Source organism: Triturus cristatus, chromosome 10, assembly GCF_964204655.1.
Source record: "Triturus cristatus chromosome 10, aTriCri1.1, whole genome shotgun sequence".
In the NCBI taxonomy this organism is placed as follows: domain Eukaryota; kingdom Metazoa; phylum Chordata; class Amphibia; order Caudata; family Salamandridae; genus Triturus; species Triturus cristatus.
In genome coordinates, this window is record NC_140593.1 from 688,909,613 (window position 1) to 688,935,027 (window position 25,415).

Sequence of the window (25,415 nt, forward strand, 5' to 3'; positions counted from 1 at the left end):
TCACTACCTACAGGACTCACACGGAAGCCAGGGGGTAGCTTTGAAGTTACTGAGCCATCTTTTATCCCTGGTGTCTTCTTATAGATTCACATATGGAAAGGAAACATTGTCACTATAGCTTGACAAGAACAAACAGTTCTACCACTCAAGGAAGGAAATGTATCTACAGAATTGAAAAAGATGCAGCCAGTACAGAGGAAACCAGATTGTGATCTGATGGCAGACATGGAGTATGCAGGACGTTTCGTTTGGCCAAAGGTGCAGAAATCAAGCTGACATTTAACAGCCCTATAAAACTAAAAGACGGATCACTCACCTGACTGTAAACACAGGCCAAAATAAGAACACTAAACATGATGAAGGAAGGCTTTTTCCCTCTTCCTGAAGGCCGTGCACTGTTGCTCTTCTGGAGGCTTTTATTTATTTATTGAATCTGTGTACATAATGTATTAAAATGTATTGTGAATTATTTTGTATTAAATACTCAGAAGTCTCCATATCAGGGTGACTGTAATTGAAGTAATTCAGGTATATGTGGATTGATGATATTGGGGAGATACTCCCCTCATGATAGTAAGATAATCCGCATTTATCTATAAGAGGCAGGGTTGTTCTTTTTTTGTTGTTCCTTATGGACCATAGCCTGAAATGGAAGTATACTTTTGATAAGAATTGACATTTCAACCTTGAAGTGCTTCTGGAATGGGAACCTGTTCTAACTTGTTATGCACAGTTCTAGCTGGCATTTTATTATTCTCTAATTTATCGTAACTGTACTTACACATAACTTGCCGTGTGGACAAGTCAAAGCTCCTCTACAAATAGGTATGCAGCAAACTCTTGCCAGTTATCATTGTTTTCATTGTCCTTTTTAAATACATGTTAACAGTCCGTGTTTGAATCTTGTAGTAAGTACGTGGACAACATATAAAAACACACTCTGGTTTTAAGAGCACACTGTGTTACATTTTCGAATTTCTTCAAAACTTTCAAGTGTAATACCTGTGTCCTCTTCTGCAACTTCTCCTGTTATCAACTCTTCACATTCCCTACAGTTCTGTTCCGGGCGAAGGAAATTAATCTGCACATCATCACAAACCTTTTCTACCTTTGCCACAGTACAATGCAAAAGTGCTTTATTCATTTTGCCTAAATATAGAGCAGTAGATTCCATATAGGACTGACTCCTAACTAAAGTTCGCATTGTTGAGCAGTGTACATCTAACATCCAGAAAAGATGAAAGGTGCCTTGGCACACTATCTTTGCTAAAGAAGCTAGTGAGTGTCCCTGCAAATTTGTATGCTTTCTAACCTTGCAAGGATCCAATTCTTGTAAAGTACTTATTTTGGGTTCTAAACTTTGCCTTGGAAAGATACATAGGAATGTTCTTAATATATCAATTGATTTTTTTTGAATACTATAAACACTACTGGTATTCCATTGGTATACACAGGCCTGACTATGCCTTCCTGCTACCTCTTCTACAGTATTTGTTCTAAATTTTTCAGGTAAAATAACCTCTTTCGGTATAGGAGTGCCATTGTTCAATTCAGAAAATTGTCCTGTTTCATCAATAGCATGAACTAATGTGTTATCCTAGACATAGCTTTTTTCTTTGAAGAAATGCTCAGTACTAGAAGTATGTAGCCATTCTCCAGTAAAAACTGTAGAAACATTACTTCTATACACTAATCTTTTCTTCTGGTTTTGTCTCCTCATGCACAACACCCTTTTGTCAAGAGTCTTCATTCTATTTATATTCAAAATGAAAAGCTTAATCTTCCAAGCAAATACCTTATCAACGATACCCTGAACGCATTCTTTCTGTCTTAGTGCCTCTCTCCAACCTTTATACTTCTTCATAATTCATAGTAGATTTACAAACACTCTACTACAAAACATTCTGGCTCTGATTTCCTTAAACTGCTTATGTCAACGGGTTAAGGTGTGTCCATCTTTGTTACATGCTTTCATATTCCTCTGATGCACATTTTCTCCACTCTTATTCTTTCTCATACTTTGGTTTTTCTTTTCTTTCTTTTGTACTCTTTACAGGTGTATGCATATATTTTTCAGAAATGACTTTCTCCTCTAACCGGCAGCTCTTTTTTCTATTGCCACTTTTTCTGCATGTTGCACCTTTTGTGTCTCACTGCTGCATAGATACTGTACTTGCTTCCGATGCTTTTTCCTCCAAGTTTTTGTAGGTATTCTAACCCTCTGTAGTTATGTAGCTATTGTTCTGTGAAAAGAAATAAGTATATTATAATGTTTACTCAAGCCAAGGTACAAACTACTTTATTGCTGACTTACACATAAAACAAAAACACTTTTTATGTTATGTTGCAGTTTTAAATTTAAAGATCAAGCTAGCTATATAAGTATGTGAACTTAATTCAATATACCAAACCCAAAGCATAACACAAATGTAATTTATTTAGTTACCTTTTAGCATTATAGCATCATCTCCTGCAACACAGCTGCACCATATCTCAGTTCTCACTTATACACAGTAAAAGACCAGAATATCCGTTCTGTAGTAAATTAAAAAAGAACATCAACCAAAGTGTAGAAGTACATACAGTTTCTCAATATTGTAAATCCAGAATCAAAACATAAGAGCTATTTGTGTGCCTGACTCACTGGTGGATTTAGTGTCTCAGTACATTTCTACTTAGATTCATTGGATGTAAATGTTGGGAAAGGGTGCATATATAAATCTGCAAATTAATCTCTATCAGAGCATATAGCTCGCTAATTTTTCCGAGGACATGCAAAGTGTGTGTGACAGGTTGCATATATAATTAACCAGATGGTTCTAAAAGACACTTGTAAATACATGTGTTTTTGGTTGAGTACATGAATGCTCCCTGGATGATTGGATGAGTGCATAGGTAGTGCCTAGGTGATTCCCCGAGTACATAAGTAGTGCCAGGATGATTCCATGAGTAAATGGGAGCTGCTTGGGTGGTTCCATAGGTGCATAGTTACTGCCTGCATGTTTGGATAAATATATTGGGATGTATGACATTACAACGCATACATTTACATCGTGGTACATTACATCGCGGTTTTGACAACGCAAGTCGTTACAACGACTTGCGTTGGAGGGCGCTGGACTTAGGAGTAGTATAATTTACTATTCCAACTCCAGTCTACGTACAGTAGGGAAGGTGTTGGATAGTAAATTACACTATTCCTTGTCCTAGAGCGCCATCTAGCGCAAGTCGTTGAAACGACTTGCATTGTAAAAACCGCGTTGTAATGGCATCGCGATGTAATCCCCGCGTTGTAAACGATGTTTCCCAATATATTGGTACTGTCTGGGTGTTTGGATGAGTAGTGCCTGAATGCATAGATAAGTGCATGACTAATGCCTCAATGATTCAATACATGCATAGATAGTGGTTGGTTGATTAAATGAGTGCAACTCTAGTGCCTGGATGATTGCAGAAGTTCATGCATAGTATATAGGTGATTTGTTGACTGCATGGATAGTGCCTACTTGATTGTTTAAGCGCATGCATAGCACCTGGCAGATTGGATGAGTGCATGAGTAGTGTTTCTGTTATTGGATGAGTTCATGGCTGCTGCCCATGTGTTTTTGGTTGAGAGAATGGGTAGTGCCTGGGCGATTAGTTAAGTACAAGGGTAGTGCCTGGATGACTGAATGAGTGCATCAGTAGTGTCTAGCTGATTAGATAAGTGCATGACTAGTGTCTGAGTGATTGCATGAGTCTATTGTTAATGCCCTGAGTAATGAATGGGTGTAATGTTGAGTGCAATAGTAGTGCCTGCGTAACTGAATGAGTGAATGAATAGTTCCTCAGTATTTAGATGATTGCATAGGTTGTGAGTGGGTGTTTGGATGATTGTATGGGTTGTACCTTAGTGTTTGAATGAGTGCACAGGTACAGCCTTGGTGATTTCATAAGTGAATGGTTAGTGCCTGGGTGATTGGACAAATGCATGGGTAGTGCCTGTGTGGTTCAAGAAGTACATAGGTAGTGCCTGCGTGATTGGAAAAGTGCATGCGCAGTGCCTGGGTCATTGGATAAGTGTGTGGGTAGTGCCAGAGTGATTCAATGACTGCCTGAGTAATGGCTGGGTGATTGGATGAGTGCCTGGGTGACTGTGAAAGTACCTCCATTGCTGTTAGATAAATACCAGTTGTGACTATATGTGTGAGTGATCGTTTAAGTCCTTCTGTCAGTATCAAATTACCTGTTTTAGTATATTTATTATTTTCTACTGAGCTATGTGTGAGTGAAGTCTAGATATCACACTTGATATATAATTGGATAAATGGCTCTCTAGGAGTGTACATTGCTCTGATACTCAGTATACACATGTATCGGTACGTTTCTAAAACTGAAAACAACAATTGGCACTTTTTCAAAGCACAAAACCTTTTCTTGATGACTTACCTTCATCATTTCTTAAATATTTGTGGTGTATTTAAAACATGTATTCAGAATTTCTCAAAGAAATGTTACAGGCCAAGTGAAGCTAGCACAAGAACTCTCGAGAGACACTCCGCACTGCTAACCCTCCTCAAGTCTAACCAGAGCATGGCTAAAGAAATGCACCACCCTCACTATACACCTGAAATTTAAAGAACATAGATCGTCATGTAAGCATATGTTCTATTTCATAATAGATATACACCTTCAGGCCATCTTTCAAAAAATATATCTCTGCATGTTTAAGTAAACTTAAGAGTCTCATCGTACATATCACAATCTGCAACCACAAAAGCCATATCTCATTATCTAAGCATATGCAAACTGGTCAAATAAGTTACAAGCCACATTGACAAACACTTCCTAATACATACGCTACAAGTATTACTACTTCATAATTCATATACAGGTACAGCACATTTTCTTATCTTTCATTTATCACTACCCTTCTCCTGTTTAATCATGTGACTAAAAGTACTAAAACTTCAGAATGAAAATAACATAGATCTGTCTGTTCTGCAGATGATGCTTAGACATTTAAAACGTCATTTTTAAAGACATTGCATGTTGTAACTTTCAACAGTACTGTACTGTTGTTTTTCTAAAAGGTACACAATGAAATAAAGGGGCACAAGTTCATTTTCCTCTTACTTCCTAAAACATTAGGTATTAGCATCCGAAAGACATACCCTATAAATAACACACACTATATATAAGTCACCTATCATAAAATATGTAAAACCACACACACTGCCAGTCACAGTTCATCTCATATATTTTTTTCAGATGACTGTGATACTCTTTTTCATCAAAGTATGTAGCTTAATTTTTTATGTAATTTATTTAAAATTATTGAAATATTATATACATACCAGTGAAATGAGTTCACAGATTGTATTGCTGTGTAAGCTCTTTTTGGATAGTTTTGAAACTGTTAGGATATGTAAAACTAAGCACAAGAATGGTGCACCATTCTCATACAAAGCAACCATAAATGGCAACCTCTTCAACTTTGCACTCAGTTATAATGTGAAAGGCCTCAAGAGAAATCATGACTTTCATTTCAGACTACTCTATGTCCACTTGTGAATGGTTAGTATCTGTTAACCCTTTCCCTCTCTTTCAAAAAGAGATTCCTATCTATGAATGAAATCACGAAAAAAAGGGGAGTCTGTACCTATATTTAGCTTGTTTTTTTTTAATCTAAATACTGCACAAAGGTTTATTTTATTGTCCTGAATTGGAAATCAAAGTGTATAATTAATCAAATTGTGTCACAACTCTTTTACTTTTTTTAAAAATGTTCTGTCTCCTTAACACCCTTCCCCATGCACTCTTAACTCAGTGTGTCTATCAACCCAGTTGAACCAGTAGGTCACAAGTTCACAGCACATTCTAGAAGGACCATGCTAATTCCAATGAGGTGCAGCTGGTGTGGTTTACTCCCCAGATTCAAGAGCATATCCTTGTATGTATTACATTTTTTCAAACAACAGCCAATAACTGGACTTCTTGCTAATGCATCCAACACACTACCTAATTGTATTCACCTACATGCTGACAGCATCCAATCAAATATATGTTTTTTCTAAAAGAAAGCACCTACATTGTAATTACTTTTCATCTGGAAAACTGCCTCATTTAGCTCCAACCTTCTCCTGACTGCCGTTGCTCCTTCACGTCAAAATGCTTAGAGTGTGGATTTCTGGCCACAGCTATTTCTATTGGGCTGGAGAAGCTTCATGGAAGAGCGGTATTGACCGGGACTTGGATTTGCCAAATGTAGAGATTACTTGGTTTGGCCAGAGAGAGTTACATTTTCATCAGTTGCTGGCTTTGGTTAAATCCATTGTGGATTGCCAAACTCCTCACCTCATGATTCTGCACTGTGGTGGAAATGACTTAGGCACACTGTTAGAAATGGAGGTATCTAGTTGGCAGAGGTAGGTACCGTTGTCCAAATAGGGCCTCTTGCTTCGAGTCAGGGTAACAAGGATGCACTTCTAAAATAATCCCAGCTCACCCCGTTGGTAGCTTGGCATGAGCAGACAAGCTTATCTCAGAGACAGTGTGTTAAGCATGTGTGCACACATACAGTAATACAGTGAAAACACTACAAATGAACAATACAGCAGTTTAGAAAAATAAGTAATCTTTATCTAAACCAAGCAAGACCAAAACTACAAAAATCCACAAATCAGTAATAAAATTATGACTTTCAAATGATATAAATAGTACAGTTCTAAGCAAATTGTAGATGGAACACTTTTCACACAAAGAACCTTGGAAGCGTTGCACACACAAACAAAATGGGTCGCAGGGAAGGTGATGTGTCAGTTCCTTACACTCCGGGAAGGTGATGTGTCGGTTCCTTACTCCAGGAGAGGTGATGCGTTTGTTCCTTACTGCTGTGCAGGGGAGGTGATGCATCAGTTCCTAACCAGAGAGGAAGTGATGCATCCGTTTCTTACTGCGTGGGGTGGTGATGAGTCGGTTTCTTACTACGTTCCCTAACGATATGACAGACCTGGCACCTTGATGTGATGCTATGATCCAGGACAATGCGTGGGTTCTTGCAGCCACACAGCAGGGCTTGCATCGGAATCAGTGCAGTGATCTCAGACTTTGGAGACCGGTGCACTCGATGCGGCGAGCAGTGATTTCTCTAGCCGCGGGCAGACACTGCATCAGTTTCTTCAGGGATCTGTCGGAAACAGGTACGGATGCGTCGCACTTCTCGTTGTTGCGTTGCTTTTCCAGCTCCCACAGTCAGAACAACCTCCAGAGGCCCAGAACAGTTACAGGTACCTCTTGCCAGGTCAGAACTCCCAGCTGGGAGTGAAGTCTTTGTGTTCCTGAGACTTCAGAATAGGATGTAAGCTCAATTTCAAGCCCTTGGAGATCTTCCTCAAGCAGGGGAAACAGCAAACAGCAAAGTCATTTTCCCTTTCCTTGGCAGAATGTAGCTACTGCAGACCAACTCCAGACAGCAAACAGCACAGGGGCAGTATTCCTCCTCGTTTTCTCCAGCTCTTCTCCTTGGTAAAGGTTCCTCTTGATTCCCAGAAGTGATCTAAAATTCTGGGGTCTGGGCCCCTCTTCTTATACAGTAAATCTCTTTGTTCTTTAGTGCAGAGAAGCTCTTTGCCCAGCCAAAACAAGTTCTGTCCTCTCTGTTGCAGCTTCCTGGCAGGAGGCGGAGACAACATTGTCCTTAGTAGACCAGGCCATTCAGGTGTGAAAGAAATCTCCTCCATCTTCTCTGAATGCATCCCAGGTCTATTCAGCACAGCCATGACTCACCCTGGAAAGGCAGGATACACCTCACCCCCCAAGTGGCTGTCTGAACAGAATGCACATCCCCAGCCCCTGTCACTCCAAAGCCAGACAGTCAATGCACAGCCTAGCAGAGGCACGCTGGATGGATAGGCAAGAAAATACCTACTTTCTAAAAGTGGTATTTTCAAACCCAGAAGGTAAAAATCACCCTCTTTAAAAGATCCATCTTAACATTCCGAGTTCAGGCATATCAAACTTTATTTTCCTTTCTTGTTCCCCTGGGCAGTTATGCTTATAAGATGTTAAAAGCAAACTCCCCATTCTATTGTATGGGGCCAGAAAGCAGTAGTGAAAAACAAAATTGGTAGTATTTCACTATTAGGACATGCCACACATATCAGGGCTTGTCCTACCTTTCACATACACTGCACCCTGTCCACAGGGGTACCTTGGGCCTACCTCAGGGGTGACTAAAATGTAAGAAAAGGGAAGGTTAGGGCCTGGCAGGTGGGTGCACTTGCCAAGTCGACATAGCAGTTCTAGACTGCACAGAGAAACTGCAATGGCAAACCTGAGTTATATTTACAGGTTGCTTATGTGGGTGGCACAATCAGTGCTGCAGGTACACTAGCAGTATTTGATTTACAGGCCCTGGGCACACACAGTGCACAGTAGTAGGGATTGACTGGCAAATCAAATAAGCCAATTATGGAAACACCAATACATAACAACAATTTACAAAGGGAGCACTTGCACTTTGGCACTTAACAATGGCAAAGTGCCCAAAGCATCTATACCAGCAAAACAAAGTCCAACGCAGAGAAAAAACACAACAAGGGCAAAAATACAGGAGAATCCCATGCCAATGATGCCAGGTCTAACACACACTGACTCGGGTAGGTTTGGAAATCCTATTGAAGGATACATTTGCAGACCTGATGTCACTTTCCCTCACACTGTCTTGGTGTACTCTATTGTATGCCAAAGACAAAAATGGAAGTGGTCTAATCTATTTTGTCCACAGATTGATAAAGCCAAGAGACATGTTAATAAAACTGTTTCTGCATTCCTCAGAGACTACAGCATGGGCTGTATCTATAACAACAATTGACATGAATGAAATCTTCAGAACTGATGGAGTTCACTTTACCTATGAAGGCAATAGGGTATTTCTGTGCAGCCTGAAGCTCTGCATCAAGATTTATCTGCAGTTGGAACATACACAAAATTAACCCCAAAGGCTCTTATCAGAGCCACCCGACTGCCTTAAATATATGACATTTTTTCCCAACGCAAATCTCTTTCTTTTGTTATACAAAATAAAAGCAGACATTCAATAGCTAACAACACTTTTAAAATATTACCTCTAAAATGCATTTTAAATTTGTATGTATGACTGAATGGGTAGATAAGAGTGTACTATAATTACTGATTGGGTGCATAAGTGCAAGTATAAGCAACTGAATGACTTTATCAGTATCTGTATGAATCAATGAATGGATGTATAAATTAGTCTATGAGGAAGTTATTTGGTTCATCAGTTCCTGTTTGTGTAACTAAAAGGGTGGACCAGTGCATGTATGAGTGACTGACTAAGTGCATCAGTAAATGTGTGGATGAGTGCATAAGTCGGTCTCTTATTCAGTTTCTCACTGGGTGCATCAGTGTCTCAGTGCGTTTTTCATGGGATGCATCAGTGAGTGATTGGGTTTGTGAGTGGGTGTGTAAGTGTCTAACTGGTACTCTCGGGGGGTGTGTCAGTCTTTTAGTTTGTCTGTAAGTCATTGTGTCAGTATCTGAGTGGGTTTGTCACTGGGTGTCTGAGTGTCTGAATGGGTCCTTGAGTGGGTGCATCAGTGTCTGAGTGAGTCTGTGAAGGAGTGCTTTAATGTCTGACTGGGTCCGCTTTTGAATGCATTCATATCTAAAGAAGTCAGTGAAACAATTTCATTGTCACTGATACTTGCAAATGTGTCTGTCTCTGACTGGTTTTGAGAATGAGTGCATCAGTGTCTCAGAAGCTCTCTGAAGGGATGTGTCAGTGTCTGGGTGGGTTTGTGGGCGGATGCATCAGTGTCAGAGTGGGTCTGTGACTGGCTGCACCAGACTCCGAGTGAGTCTAGGATACGGTCCATCAGCGTCCGAGTGGTTCTGTGAGTGGGTGCATCAGTGTCTGAGTGGGTCTGTGACTGGGTATATTAGCTTTTCAATAAGTATTTGAGGGGATGCATGACTATCTGGGTAGGTTTGTGAATAAGTATGCCAGTATCCAAGTAGGTGTGTGAATGGGTGTATCAGTGTCTGAATAGGTCTGTGATTGGTTGCATCAATATTTGAATGGGTCTGTGACTGGGTGTGTCCCTGTCTGACTGGATCTGTGAATGGATGCATCAGTGTCTGACTATGTCTGTCACTGGGTGTGTTAGTATCTGAGTGGGTCTCTGAGTGGGTGTCTCAGTGTTTGAGTAGATCTGTGTGTGGGTGTCTCAGTGTCTCAGTTGGTCTGTGACTGGGTATGTCAGTCTCTGAGTAGGTCTGTGAGTGGGGGCACCAGTGACTGAGTGGGTAGGTAAGTGGGTCCATAAGTGACTGACTGGGTCGGTGAGTGGGTGTGTCAGTGTCTAATTGGGACTGTGAATGGGTGTGTCAGTGTTTGAGCCTTTATGTGAGTCGGTATGTCAATATCTGGATGGGTCTGTCACTGGGAGCGTCAGTGGTTGAGTAGATCTGTGAGTGGGCGTGGCAGCGTGTCAGTGGGTCTGTGGCTGGCTGTGTCACTGTCTAAGAGGGTCTGGGAGTTGGTGTGTCCCTGTTTGACTTAGTGAGTGAAGGGATGCTTGACTGTCTGAGTGGGTCTGTGAATGAATAGGTCAGTGTTTGACTACATCTGTGAATGGGTACATCAGTGTCGGAATGGGTATCTAATTGGTTGCATCGTGACTAAATGGATCTGTGACTGGGTGCATCACTGTTTGACTGGCTCTGTGAATGGCTGAGTCAGGGACTAACTAGGTCTGTCACTGAGTGTGTCAGTATGTGAGTGGGTCTCTGACTGGGTATATCTGTGTTTGAGTGGATCTGTGGGTGGATGTTTCAGTGTCTCAGTGGGTTTGTGACTGGGCATGTCAGTGTGGGTCTGTGAGTGGGTGTCTGAGTGTCTCACTGGGTCTGTCCGTGGGTGCGTCAGTGTCTGAGTGGGTCTGTGAGTTGGTGCATCAGTGACTGACTGGGTCTGCGAGTGGGTGTGTCAGTGTCTTATTGGGAATGCGAGAGGGTGTGTCCGTGTTTGAGTCAATATGTGAGTGGGTATGTTAGTGTCTGAGTGGGTCTGTCACTGGGAGTGTGAGTGTCAGAGTACGTGTGTGATGGATGTGTCACTGAGATACGTGACGAGGATTTTAGTCTCATACTTACTATGTTTATCACCCTTCACTGTTCATTATTGGGTCAGGGTACCTCTATCTTCCACCCTTACAGCTATTTCAGTTTTTTTTTTACTGTGCCCCAAGACCATGTACTGGTCAAGGAAATGGCAGTCACAGATTTATAGAGAGGTTGCAGGCAGTCAATCACACCATTTTGCTTGGTGTGTATCTTCGAGAATATTTGAGGAGTCACTGCAAAATAACCACTACCAGATCTATATATAAGATTTTCCTCTGAGATTTCTCAGTAAGTACTGAACAGATTTACACCAAATAAGAAAAAAAGACACTTCCTTGAACCAACAACTACCTCCCTGCCAAATTTGGTGTAAGTTCTTTCAGCGTTTCGGGCTGTAGGTGTGGCTAAATGTTCCTATGGGAATTAACATTACAAATGAACACATATTTTGCACCCCGATTTCTCGATCCCCACTACATGTATACCACCAAACTTCCCATGACACACAGAACCATCTTGATACTTTTCTGGGAAACTTCATGGAAATTGGTCAAACAACGCCAAAGTTATAGGCAAGTCAAAAAAAAAAATCCTATGGAAACATGTTCCTGATGTAACTACCTATAGATATAGAAATAGATATAGATATAAAGATATAGAGAGAGACACATTGAGATGGGAATGAATATAGATATTACACAGTGGCCTTGCCACAGTGTGTTTATAGTTATGTCAGCATTTTCAAAGGAAGAGCATTTTTGTTTTGCTAATAATTTTGGTGCCGTTTAATAAATCTACATAAAACTTTCCCAAAAAAGAGTTCATTCTCCCAGGCACTTTCCTGGTAAGTTTTGCACTAATCCATCAAGCAGGGACAAGATAAAAAGGTGGGGTGGACCCAAAATGATTATTTCTCATGTTAACTCCCATAAGAAACTCTGCTCTCCAATAGAGAAAGAAAAAACTGCTGAATGGAATTACTTAAAATCTGCCAAACATTTGGAACTTTACTCAGAATGTGTAATTTTTGTGATTTTCTGTAATTCAGTTCATCCATTTTCAAGAAATTCATGTTTAAAGAGGTACTCAGATTGAGCTTGAAGGAGCCAAAAGGTTAGGCATATCTGTACAGAGAACCAGAGAACTGAAAAATAGAAATAATTAGGGCCCTCTGACTAGCTGAGGCAGCTTTTTCTCCCATCAGCCGTTTCTGTACTGCGCAATCTGATTGGCAGCAATTCAGAAACAAATGTTGCAGCTTCCCATTCGGGACTCAAGGACTTGAACCCTGTGTCCTGTAAATTCTTTAAAAATAATATTTAAGGAGGTAGGTTAATGGGCACCTTGATCCCTGGCACTCCTGTGGGACCCTTCCTTCCCCACAGGTCAGGACCTAGCATGCCCCCCCCTCTTCTGAGGTACCACAGAACTCCCTCTCAGTCTTTGACACAATCCTACTGCAGTACCTTGCAAGTTTCCTTCGGGAAGCTTGCATGGTAGCACAATACCATGGGGATGAAACTTGAGCTCTGGTACCATAGGGGATATATATGTATAACAAAATATTTAACAAATACAATTTCAAAAACAAACATTCGCTGGGTGCTTGCAGGTGATGGGTGTCTTTTGGGGGTAGGGCGCACATGGGGTTGGGTGCCTAGAGGAGCCTGGGCACAGGGCCTGGCCCAGAGCATGACTGTTGCTATCAATGATGCCATTTAACATATCAAGCCTGATGTAATATATGAGGACATTAGCCGTGTAATACCAAGGGAAAAGTTATTGTTAGCTCAGTAAACTATAACTTGTGAATTTTAGTGTTTAAGTCTTTTTTAAATATAAGTTTCTATCTTATTTCACCACTTATCCATAATGTCACGTTCATGCATCTGTGAATCAAATACACATGTCCAAGAATGCAATGTATTTGGGGTAAAATGCCATGACTGATTGTAGTGACACACAAAAGACGTGTAAACATGTCATCAAGGTAATGCAGTAAAACTATGTTTATGAAACATGAGGACTGGAATAGTCTTCTATTCCATCAGACATTTCCCAGATAGGGTGGAGCTTTTAGATTCTGGTTTTACAAGTCCTGGGCTGCTTCAGGTGCCTCTGCCACTTTCATGGTACCCAAAGAGTAATTTCAGCAGACAAAGGAGGGTTCCAGGGAGAGCAGGAAAGTGAGGGATGTGGAGAGCGGAATGGCAAGTGAGTGAAAGATCAGAGAGTGTGAAGGAGAGAAAATAAAGGGAAGAAAAGAGAAAGAAAACAAGGTCAGAAAGGGAGCAGGTCTGGTTTGAACATCTTTGCTAGGCTGGGTCTGGGTTCCAAATGGCCCTGCCAAACCTAAAGGCTGAGGATCAGCAGACCGGAAGAGGCACTTCTTAATGAGGGCACAGGAGCATCTTTTTTTAACATAACCTTTATTTAGATTACTTTAAATGCTTATTCTTTAAAGTGTATTTTTTTTTCATTCTACAGAATAGTTTCATTCAATTATTACTGGCCAGAATTTTTTTCCCGCATGCGTGATACTCACAGGGAACCAGAAGCTTGCGCAGGACATGCTTACTGTCTTCACTGCTGATGGCGGAGAACCTCTGCAGACTGTGTATAGATGGTACTGTAATGACAACTGCAGCAAAACTCAATCCTGTTCTAAAAATGCACTAACCTACTGAGTACTGAGGGGCAGATTTACAAGCCCCTTGAGTCACTTTTGCGCTGTCGTTGCGTCACTTTTGTGACGCATCGGCGGCGTAAAAGTTGCGGCCCATTTACAAAGTGACGCATCTAGGGAGATGCGTCACGTTGTAAAGCCCTGCGTGACATTATACCTGCGTCAGGTATAATGTATGCAGGGTAGGCGTTCCCATGTAGGAAAGCGTCGTAAAAGTGACGTAGTGAAATCTACAAGATTTCACTGCGTGACTTTTAGGACGCCACTGCGTCAAAACCTTACGCCTGCTTGAAGCAGGCGTAAGGAGTGACGCAGTGTATTGGGAATAGGCCGCAACACGCATTGCTGGAGATGCACCGTGCTTGCGACACAACTCCAGCAATGCGTGACATTTCTGTCAACAGATGCGTCCGAATTTCGGACGCATCTGTCAATCCTTGCGCCATGGTGCGCCGTATTGTAAATACGGTGCATCCATGGTGACGTAAGGGTATTGCATGGTGGCGCAGGGAAAGTGACGCATCTCTACAGATGCGTCACTTTCTTGTAAATCTGCCCCTGAGTGTGTAGAGTCTTGTGAGTTTGTAATGACGGAACCTTTGTGGCTCCTGATGGACTCCGTAGAACTGTGACGTAAGCATTAGAGCATAGTGAGTTGAATGCAAGTTTACAATGTTGAGTTCACTGTGACACGCAGAAGTATAAAGACGGGTTATACTAACCTCTGTATGTGGAATAGTCATTGGTGAGTACCCGGGCTGGGGAGGACGCAACAATGAGGAGGCATGGAATTATGTTTGCAAAGTGGCTTGGAAGCATTGAAATATTCACTTTGCGCTTCCCAGCTTCACAAATGCGCACACACAATTTGATGGCATCACAATCCTTCACTGTTTTGAGGATTCAATTTAACTTAAATAGGGAAAGATGATATACAACCATCTTAACCGTGTTCATATTTTGCAATCAATTAACAACACTAAGTTGGATTATGTTCTCCTCTAAATACATTTTTTCTGGCACTTCCAAACATTCGTAAATGAATGTGCATTGGTATGTGGTAAGTAATATACGAATATTGACTCACTCTTACTTCCAGTGTTATCTTGAGTGTTTTGGGTGCCCTTGGCAAGAAATATTTTGGGACTCCTGTTTGAAACAACTTTGATTTTGTAACACTTTTTTGTTAATTCAAGCCCTGCGTTGCCTACAAATATTAAATGATACCACAAAGATTAAAATGCAAAAATGCCCAGAAGAGAGCTAGAGAGAATATTCACTTTCCCAAGTGGGGACTTGGAAGGTGCGGGCCCTGGACAATTGCCCACTTTGCTCATGCCGTGATACGTCTCTGAGAAAAACAAATAGGGGCATATTATCAAGCCAGGCGATAAAATTATCGCCGCTTTAGCCGCTAAAACGGCGATAATGAGCTTGATAATATGCTCTATGGAATTCCAATTGAAGCCCATGTTAAATGTGAAGGACATCTAACATGGGTTTTCAATTGGAATTCCATAGAGCATATTATCAAGCCCATTATCGCCATTTTAGCGGCAGTTTTCTGCAGCTAAAACCGCGATAATTTTATCGCCTGGCTTGTTAATATGCCCCATGGTTCGCAATTATTTAACAGAAGAAAACCATTATCGATATTAAAAAGGATGTTACCAGTGAGGAGGGCAATGAAAGTAGATGGCCTTGAATTGCTGTTCAGGTGCTATTCATTAATTTCCGCGCACGTAAAGCTGCCGCATTTTGCGTAGTTTTCCCCAATCCACCAGGCAATAACCCTCAGTGTCACATGAACGTTCTGCTCCACTGGAATGTGCTGAGGCCGCAGGTTTCCGCTGGCGACTCTGAAGCCTGCTGACATCTGACACGAAGTGCTGGCTCGAAATCGATGGAGACAGACCTCAGAGTGCCAGGAATTGCTCTGGAGTGTAACACGGCTGAAGCTGTTCAGGCTTGAGTGGTTGATTTGTAGTGAAGGCCCAGAAGCAAAGCGACGGGCTCTCGTAAAAAGGAACAGGGGCAGATTATTAAACGGGAAAGGAAAACAAATCACTGCAAGGTTTCCTACTTAACTCTCTGAATATCCTTAGAAACACCACAACATCTGTGAAAAAAAGAAAAACCCGAAAAAAATCGTTTTTTGTTAGAGTTTAATGCCTTCAACAACGATAAGTGTGTGTATCTTTTTTTTCTGGGGCGCCAAGTATATGAAGAATTATACACTTGTTAATTCAATAGAGAAATGATTTGTTTTTTGTGTGTCAAAAGTGTCTAAAGCAAGTTTCACAGAGCACACCTCTCAATGTATGTGGCTTCAGGTTTGAGGACAAAGCCTGCATCAGTAGCTATCACGCATTCAACAAAACTCCCAGCATTGCACTATTGTCGAATGTTTACGGAAATGAGTAAATCGAAAACATGGAATTTTGTCACCTCACTGGGTGTAGATTTACTCTGATAAGAAATTCACAAAACTTTTCCAGGTTACGACAGGAAACCTGCATCAGATGCAGCGTTACAGGTGTAATCCAAAAAAAGACTTGTGATTCTATTTTGGCATGTGAGACAATGCACAGATATATTTTAAAAATAACAGAACATATAAAAAGACAATTGATTACTTTATTGTTTTTTCTTCCCTAGTAAAAATACTTTCACATCAAGAACCCCTTCCCTAACACGCCTAATCGTTTTTTTTTTCCCATTTACGCACCAGGGAGGTATTTTATCTCTTCCAGAGTAATAGTCAGAAAACGTTTTATGAATACTCACAAAGATGTACACATCTTACATATCTTATCCGTATTATACATCTTTCAGCTTGGCATCCCACAAATATGCCCCTCTCTTTGCTTCTTTCTGAGTTTCCAGTTCACTTCTCTCCTCTGTTCTCCTGCAACATATTCCCTCTCGCCCCTATGTATTTGTTTTGATATTTTCAAAAATGACTTTTTGATTTGTATGCTTTTCAATAGTTAAATGCATTTCTTAAAACATGGGGGCATATCTACTAGAAGGTGGCGGAGCGCGGCTTTAGCCTCCTTGGCTTGACACCACGCTCCACCACTTCCAAAACTGAGGACTGCACTGTATTTACAAGGATAAGATGCAGCCCTGTGTTTCCCTCTGCAATGGGGTCAATTTTATCCGCCTATCACCCCACATAGACACCCCCACCATAGTGCAACGGTGCCTGCGTTGTAAGGGAGGACAATTTATGTGCAGGAAGAGACACCTTCCTACACATAAACAATCTTTAAATGGTGTTTTGTAACTTTTATGTGTGCTGTTTAAAGCAGCACACATTGAAGTTGCAAAACGTCATTTTTTTCATTGATTGTTTATGTACAGGAAGGGATACCGTCCTGCACATAAACAATCAATGGCATTTTCCTGTTTCTATGTGTGCTGCACAATGCAGAAACAGCAAAAGTGAGGAAAAATTAAACATTTCTCCTCATTGCATATACTGCCCTTGTAAATATGGGGTAGTGTCAAAATAAATGGGTGTTTTGGTGGACGCCCACCACAACACCAATTTCCCGCCCCTTTCACCCTAAGTATACGGTGAAAGTGGGCCATATTTACAAGCCAGCATTAAGACACGTTAAGTGCCTTAACACTGCCTTGTATATAAGGCGAAGCTCATATCGCCACAGGAATGTCACTGAAAGGGGCTTGTAAATATGCCCCATGGTTTCATGTTGTATATGTTTGTTAGGTGCACTGAGACCTCCCTGGTAACAGTAGTGGTATATATAAAAGAAACTTCCAGAACATTCCTATACTGTAGTGGTGTAGCAAGGGTGTGGGGGGGTGGTCCACCCGGCCAGCACAATTTTTGGGGGCTCTTACCTGAGGCCGTCAGGGCAGCAAGCACAGGGATTGCCAGTACCCCCCACTCTTACCTGGGGTCGTTGTGTCTGGCAAATGCAGGAACCGCCACGGGCAGCAAAAAGGTCTTGCTACACCATTGCTATCCTGATAGATTTATTAAAAAAGAAACCTCCTTTAAATAAATATGTTTATGAGTATAAAACCAATTTCAAATACAGTGCCTAGAAATACAGTCAGGTATCAGGTATTGTGTACATTGCCTTCAGTAAGTCAGTAAATGGATTCTCTAGAACTAAAGGAGCTTATTTATGAGAGCCTTGCATCACGTTTGCAACATGTAAAGTGGTACATGTGTGACGCATGACTCTCATAAAGATTTATGAAGCCATGAAAAGCCACCCTTCGTGGCTTTGAGTGGCCTCAACAATTTTGAGTAAAGCGATGCAGCGCATATCAGTGATTCACCTTAGTCAGGTCCCAGGAGGCATTCCATGGGTGTTGCGGTGGGTTTCCCACGCAGGGTTGACCACCACTGGACATCAGACCCAGGAATTAGCATAAGGCCCAGTTTTGCTAGATCATGCCAGCCAATACCAAGTTTGCCTTTTAGAGCTACATATATTTTTGTCATGACTTCCAAGACATTCTAGTTGGGATTAACATCTGTTGGCAACAAGATCTTAGAATCAGCCCAATGTTAGGTGTATAAAATGTGGTAATTTGGGTGACTCTCCAAACCATTACTTCACAGATGGGTCCTTTGACTGATTTGAATTTACTATCAATGGTATCTAAAGTTAGAACGACTTTGGAAAGAACATTTGAAACACAAGAAACAGAAGGGTCTACATCCATAGTGTGTACTTGAGCATTTCCCTTGCTCCTACACACCCCTGTACAACATTTGTTACATCTCTTACCTAGAGCCGGACAAGCTGTAAAATTGCTCATATGAAACGTTGATCCACATCTGAAACAAACGCCAGAACCTTTTATAGGTACAAACTTGTTACCTTTCTCTTTTAGAGGTTAAGCATTCACAGTGTCAGATTCTTGAACAACATTTATAGAATGAGGGTTTAAATCATTAGTCATTCTTCCACTAGAAATAATCGATATTTTTAATTGCCTTAGCCAAGTCTATAACCTCTGTCAAGGCAGGATCGCTACAGCTTAAAAGACGTTCCTGGATTTTCTTAGACTTGCACCCCAAACAAATTGGTCTCTTATACTAATCTCTAGTGTGGTAGCAAAATTACAATTCACAGCAAAATGATGGAGGGCAGATACATACTCTTCCACAGATTATTCTACCTTCTGAATTATTTTCAAAAAGTTGAAACACTCTAAAAGTACACTGGGTAGTTCAGGAAACTTCTTTTCAAACCTTGCTTTATTTTCAATATATTCAATCCAAACTCTTGGCGCCAGAGATGGTGTTATTTTAGGTACATTCCAAAAACTTGTTGACCTTCTGTGCCCAAGTTATCAAGGAGAATGGCTGTTTACTTTTTGGTGAGTATTTTACCGCTTCTAATGCCACTAAATAACCTTCAAATACCATGAACCATTGTTTGTGATAAAGGGGTTTTTCCAGGTAGTTGTAGAAAAGGCTGTAAATGAACCAGTTGTGCTACGTTGCTCATAACGGACTGATAAGAAGCACATAGAACAAAATTCAAAAATGCTCTGCAGATAGTCCAATAATAATTTACATAATTAAAAAAAAGTGTTTGGAAATTAGTGAGGGCAAATAAAGCAAAATCCCTTTTAGACCAGCAGACTTTAGATGGTTGGAAACAATCAAAGTAATATAAATAACTGTCACTGAATTCTTGGCGAGAAGCGAGTCACCAGAAAACTGAGAAACAAAGCTATAAAACAAGAGAAGGGGGCAGGGTAGAAACACCCTGACCCCCTAGGCCTGCTTAGGGGGTCCCAGAAGGACCCTCAGGGCCAAAAAAAACATTAAAAAAAAAAAAGAAGATCGGCGCAATTCGTACTGGGGTCGCGGGTTCTCGCGTTTTATTTTAATGAGGCCCCTGGGTGGGATAGGTGCCGGGGGTATTTCTTAAAAACATAAAAGCGGGGGCTCGTTGGGGCCCCACAGCTCCGGGGCTTCACTTATGTTGGGAGGGGCGTTCAGTAGGCTGTGGAAATTATATCGGGAAAACAACAATGCGCCGTATTGCTGCCTTCCTTTAATATAATGCAAAATAATGTTTACTTATTATGCAGTGTTCACTGTTATCACAGGAAATGTATTAATATGTGGTAGGGAGTGTTCTCTATCCCGGGAGCATTTCTTAAAAAATAATAGCCGGGGCCTGGTGGAGCACCCGCTGCCCATAGGCTTCACTTATGTGGGAGGGCGTGTTCTGTATCTGTGCGCGGAACCAAATTAATGATTAATTGGCTGTGGTGTTCTAACAACAAGCTTAATGTTCATTGGCTGCGAACCATCGAGGGTCGAAGTGTTTCCTGCCATTCAGTTCCCCTCCGCAGAGTTGCAAGGACATCTAATTGCCTCACACTTCTGCACTACTTCATCTGAGGTCAGAAGAACAAGTAAAAAACAGTTTATCACAATTGACTTCATATTACATAGAAATGTATGCATTATCATTTTTCAAGTTTGCATTTTGTAGAATTCAGGAACGTTCTGTCGTAGTGCTTATAGGACGCACACTGTTCCGCTAACAAATCACGTACTCATTTAAGAATATAGAGGATAGTACTATTATAATATACAGGACTGGTCTAATATATTCTATAGAGAGAAGGTGAATAGGAACCGCAACTGAGAAAAATAGTAATTAAAAAATTACATTCAGAAATGTAGTGTTTATCAAATGTTTAAAGTAAGAAAGTATGTATAAAGCTATATTTTTTTAGACTGCAATTTTGTAAAATATGCTCACTGAAAAAATATCTGATCAAATATGTTATAAAGCTTAGTAAGCTGTATTTCAGATGGCGCAGACAAATCTCCAATTCCTCTTCTGTAAGAATAGGACAGTCTATTACAAGATAACGAGTGACACCATTGTTACAGTAAAAAGAAAAGGAAAATAAAGTTAAGAATACAACAGAAGATCAATAATGAAATACTTTCGAGCAGTGAATATTTTCAGAGCTTCTTTTCTCCAGGACTTCGAAATGTTTGAACTTCGTGGCGACGGGTCATAAACTCCTCTGATATCATTATGACTGTGAAAATGATAATATACATATTCACAGTATATGATCAAAAGGGGGGAACTGACTTAAAACCGGAAGCTGGTGACGTTACTTATATATCTTTACTCTTTGCGCCGACGGTCATGAACTCCTCTGAGATCACCATGACTATTCATATTATAATATACATATTGACAGTATATGATCCCGAAGGGAAAACAGACTAACAACTGGAAGCTGGGATGTTAATTATAAATCTTTAGGGTTTGCGCCGAAGGATCACCAACACCTCTGAAGTGAAGAACAGTGTCAATATTATAATATAGAAAGTCACAATATATAAGCTGAAAGGAGCCAGAAAAGGAGCAATGTTAGCTGTAATCTGTCTGTTTCTGAAAACAAGCTCCTGACGCTATAGAAAAAAGGCAAAAATATGCAATAACACTTTTTCTAGATATAAATGTTTAAATATTGACAAATAGCTACGTATTATAAATATCTACTATGCCATAATCAAACAACTTACAACTCCGGAATATGTTTTGTTGCCACAAAATAAGAATCCAACGCTAGAAAAGGGAACCTGCATCACAGGATAAATAACTCGCGAAAACGAAACGAATCGAACAACAGGTGTGGTTAATATCCTTTTTGGTTATTGAGTAGTCTATGGAAGGAAGATGTGGCTCTGCCTATTTAGATGTCAAGTTTGATATTTTACACGTGCTCACGTTTCAACTGTTTAACTTGTGCACGTGTTGGGGAAAGATACAAAATGTGAAGCTGTAAAGGTTTCGATTTCCATCGTAACACGTATAAGTTCCTTAATATGTACATACGTTGGAGAGTTTAAAAACTGTTACCCGGTAAACTGTGTCATTTGCATTCTCATGATTAAAAACATCTAAATAGAAGACATAAAAAAAAATATCGTTAACAATGGAAGAAAAGAAATACGTGCTAATATTTGTCATCACTATGCTGCTAAATTAAAAAAATGTCAGCATTTGTAAAGCGTACACCTATCCCCGGAAAGGTGTGCCGGCGCTCGGGGGCGTTGGGAAGATTAAGTAAGGTGTTGCCCACAGTGAGATAGTGGTGGGCTAACATGCTGCTCGAGCCGGGAATCAAACTGTGAACACTGTTGTTCGAAATCAGGTATTATAGGTGCTGCGTCACACTTTTACTACACTTATATGTTAATTACTGCTAATTAAGTTGTAAACATTGATAAATTATAAGTAGGGCTTCCTGTTTTCCGTTTTTACTGATTTTTACAGATAAATACAGACAGAAAACTATTTATTTTCCTCTCTGTATTTATTTTAAAATGTGGAAAAAACGGAAATTGGGTTATTTTTTGAGCTATTCTAAATGCTGTCAATCATGACTACCAGGAAAATAGGTCTGTCGTTCTAAAAGTAAAAGGGTTAAAACAATAAAATAATTTTAGTAAAGAGCCTTAAACAGCAATATATATGCTTGTAAAAGAAAACATGCACATATTTATTATGAAGGTTGTGCATATTTTATCATCTGAGAGTGTTTATATGACTGAAAATGGTCAGTCCTTCAGGCATGAGTGCATATTTATCAGACAAATAAATGTGGAAATATACTAATTTCAGATTCATTTTTACACAAAAAACAAAATATATATGGGTAAATACAGATACATTTATTAAAAAAAAATATGGATAAATACAGATGGAATTGCCTAAAAAATAAATACCATTAAACCGGAGATCCATAATTATAAGTTATAAAAGACTACTGTTAAGTCAGTTTTCACTATAAAAAGTATACACGTCTTTTTAAAATTTACTTAAAAGTCATCATAGGTTATAGGGACATTGTAGTTAGAAATTGGCATTTAAAAAACCTTTGAAATTCACTGAAAAAACCATAGGTTTCACAGAAGTTATAGTTAGAAATTTGCATTTAAAAAAGCTTAGAAATTCACACAAAAAACCATAGGTTTCAGGGACGTTATAGTTAGTTGGACATTTGACTTATATAAAACCAGAGAAATTCGCCTGTTATAGTTAGTTGAGCTAACTATAACTCGTGCCCCCTTAATGCACTGCTGATGACGTCACATATTACATCACTCATGACATGGTCAGTGACATCACTGATGACATCTCAAATTACATCACTGATGACATCATCCATGTGAAAATCAGATGCACCTGATCAGACCCTAATATAACACTTGATACACCCAGTCTGAAATACAGACTATAATTTTCAAAACCGTGAACACACCAATACCAGTTAGTGCATATCCACTCTCTAATTTGCAGGTCTACACACATCCATTCATTCACCTATACACTCACTCATACATACAGTCAGCCATCAATACAGCATTATCATATCCAGTCACATATCTATACAGACACTCACACACTGCCTCTCATTCTTAGAGTTATTCACACACCTAGTCAGTAATGGAAATAATCAATAACACTTTCATTTATTCACCTGTACAGTTATACACATACCACGTCACTTATTTAAACATATACTAACACATACTTACACTTTAATATAATAACTAATACAAGGACACACTGATCCATACAGGCACTCTCACAATCACTCATTCTCACATATAGTCATTTATATAGTCCAACACTCATATATACTGCCCTTCACATATGGAGTTACTCACATGTACCACTGAGGCATCCATTCACTCACTGAGACACTTATACACACACTCACTGAGCTATACAGACCTTCACAGATACAGACTTGAACACATATACCTAGTGAATTAGCCACTCACACATCTATGCAGAGAGTCACACCCCCCCACCCACCCACGCAGACACTCAGGTACTCATACTGGTACTTAGACAAGCAATGAATAGCTCATATAGATCCTCATTGCTAACCAAACCATGAAACTGCTTACAGACCAACTAACAGCCTAAACTGTGTGAATGTCCATATCAGTCGCTAACACATGCATTAAGCAAGACACAATTAATTAGTCACTTATACAGTTAGCCACAAACCTACTTAATCATCCATCCTGAGTCTTATACACTCATTCATTCTTCAATACACCTTGGCATATATATATTTATAAAACATATTTAAACTTTACAGAAACACACATTAACTGGATGATGTCATCAGTGATGTCATTTGAGATGTCATCAGTGATGTCATTAGTGATGTCACTGACCATGTCATGAGTGATATAATATGTGACGTCATCAGCAGTGCATTGCGGGGGCGTTAGTTATAGTTAGTTCAACTAACTAAAACAGGCGAATTACTCTGGTTTAATATAAATCAAATGTCCATCTAACTATAACGTCCCTGAAACCTATGGTTTTTTCAGTGAATTTCTAAGGTTTTTTTAAATGCTAATTCCTAACTATAACATCCCTGAAACCTATGGTTTTTTCAGTGGACATATATATATATATATATATATTCACTGAAAAAACCATAGGTTTCAGGAACGTTATAGTTAGGAATTAGCATTTAAAAAACCTTAGAAATTCACTGAAAAAACCATAGGTTTCTGGGGCTGGACTTTTCACTCGTACAAAACCATTGAAATTCCCCCGTTATAGTTAGTTCAGCTAACTATAACTCGCACGCCCACAATGCACTGCTGATGACGTCACATATTACATCACTCATAACATGGTCAGTGACATCACTCATGACATCACTCATGACATCTCAAATGACATCACTGATGACATCATCCAGTGAATGTGTGTTTTTCTGAAAATTACATATGTTTTATATATGTATATCTAAAGGTCGATGGAAGAATAATTGGGTATATAAGTGTCTAAATGGATGATTTGTTTTTGAAATATTGATTGTATAACTGTCTGATTAAGTGTATCTTAGTGAATACATGGCTTAGTGAGTAATGTTTAAATGTGTAAATATCTGTATCAGTCTCTCACTTTGTGTATAAGTGGCTGCATGGGTTGGTGAGTAGCTACATGAGTGTCTATATAGGTTATTAGTTGGTTTTTGAGTATCAGTCTGAGTGTCTGAGTGTCTGTATGGTTCGGTGGGGGGTATTACGTAGTGCATAGGTGCATGAATTAGTGACTCACTGTTTGTATGTATTGAAGACAGCATGTGTGCAGGACTGTATGGGTGGATGAGTGTGTGCATGGGTGTGTTAGTGAGTGATAGACTGTCTCAATAGTGTCTTTATGAGTAACATTGTAGTTTCTATTTTTGAATGTGTGTATCAAAGGTTATATTAGGGGAAGAGGAGGTCTGCCACTCTATCACAAGGATGATGTCATCAGTGATGTCATTAGTGATGTCATTTGAGATGTCATCAGTGATGTCATGAGTGATGTCACTGACCATGTCATGAGTGATGTAATATGTGACGTCATCAGCAGTGCATTGCGGGCGCGCGAGTTATAGTTAGCTGAACTAACTATAACGGGGGAATTTCAATGGTTTTGTACGAGTGAAAAGTCCAGCTAACTATAACGCCCATGAAACCTATGTTTTTTTCAGTGAATTTCAAAGGTTTTTTAAATGCTAATTTCTAACTATGCCTACAGAG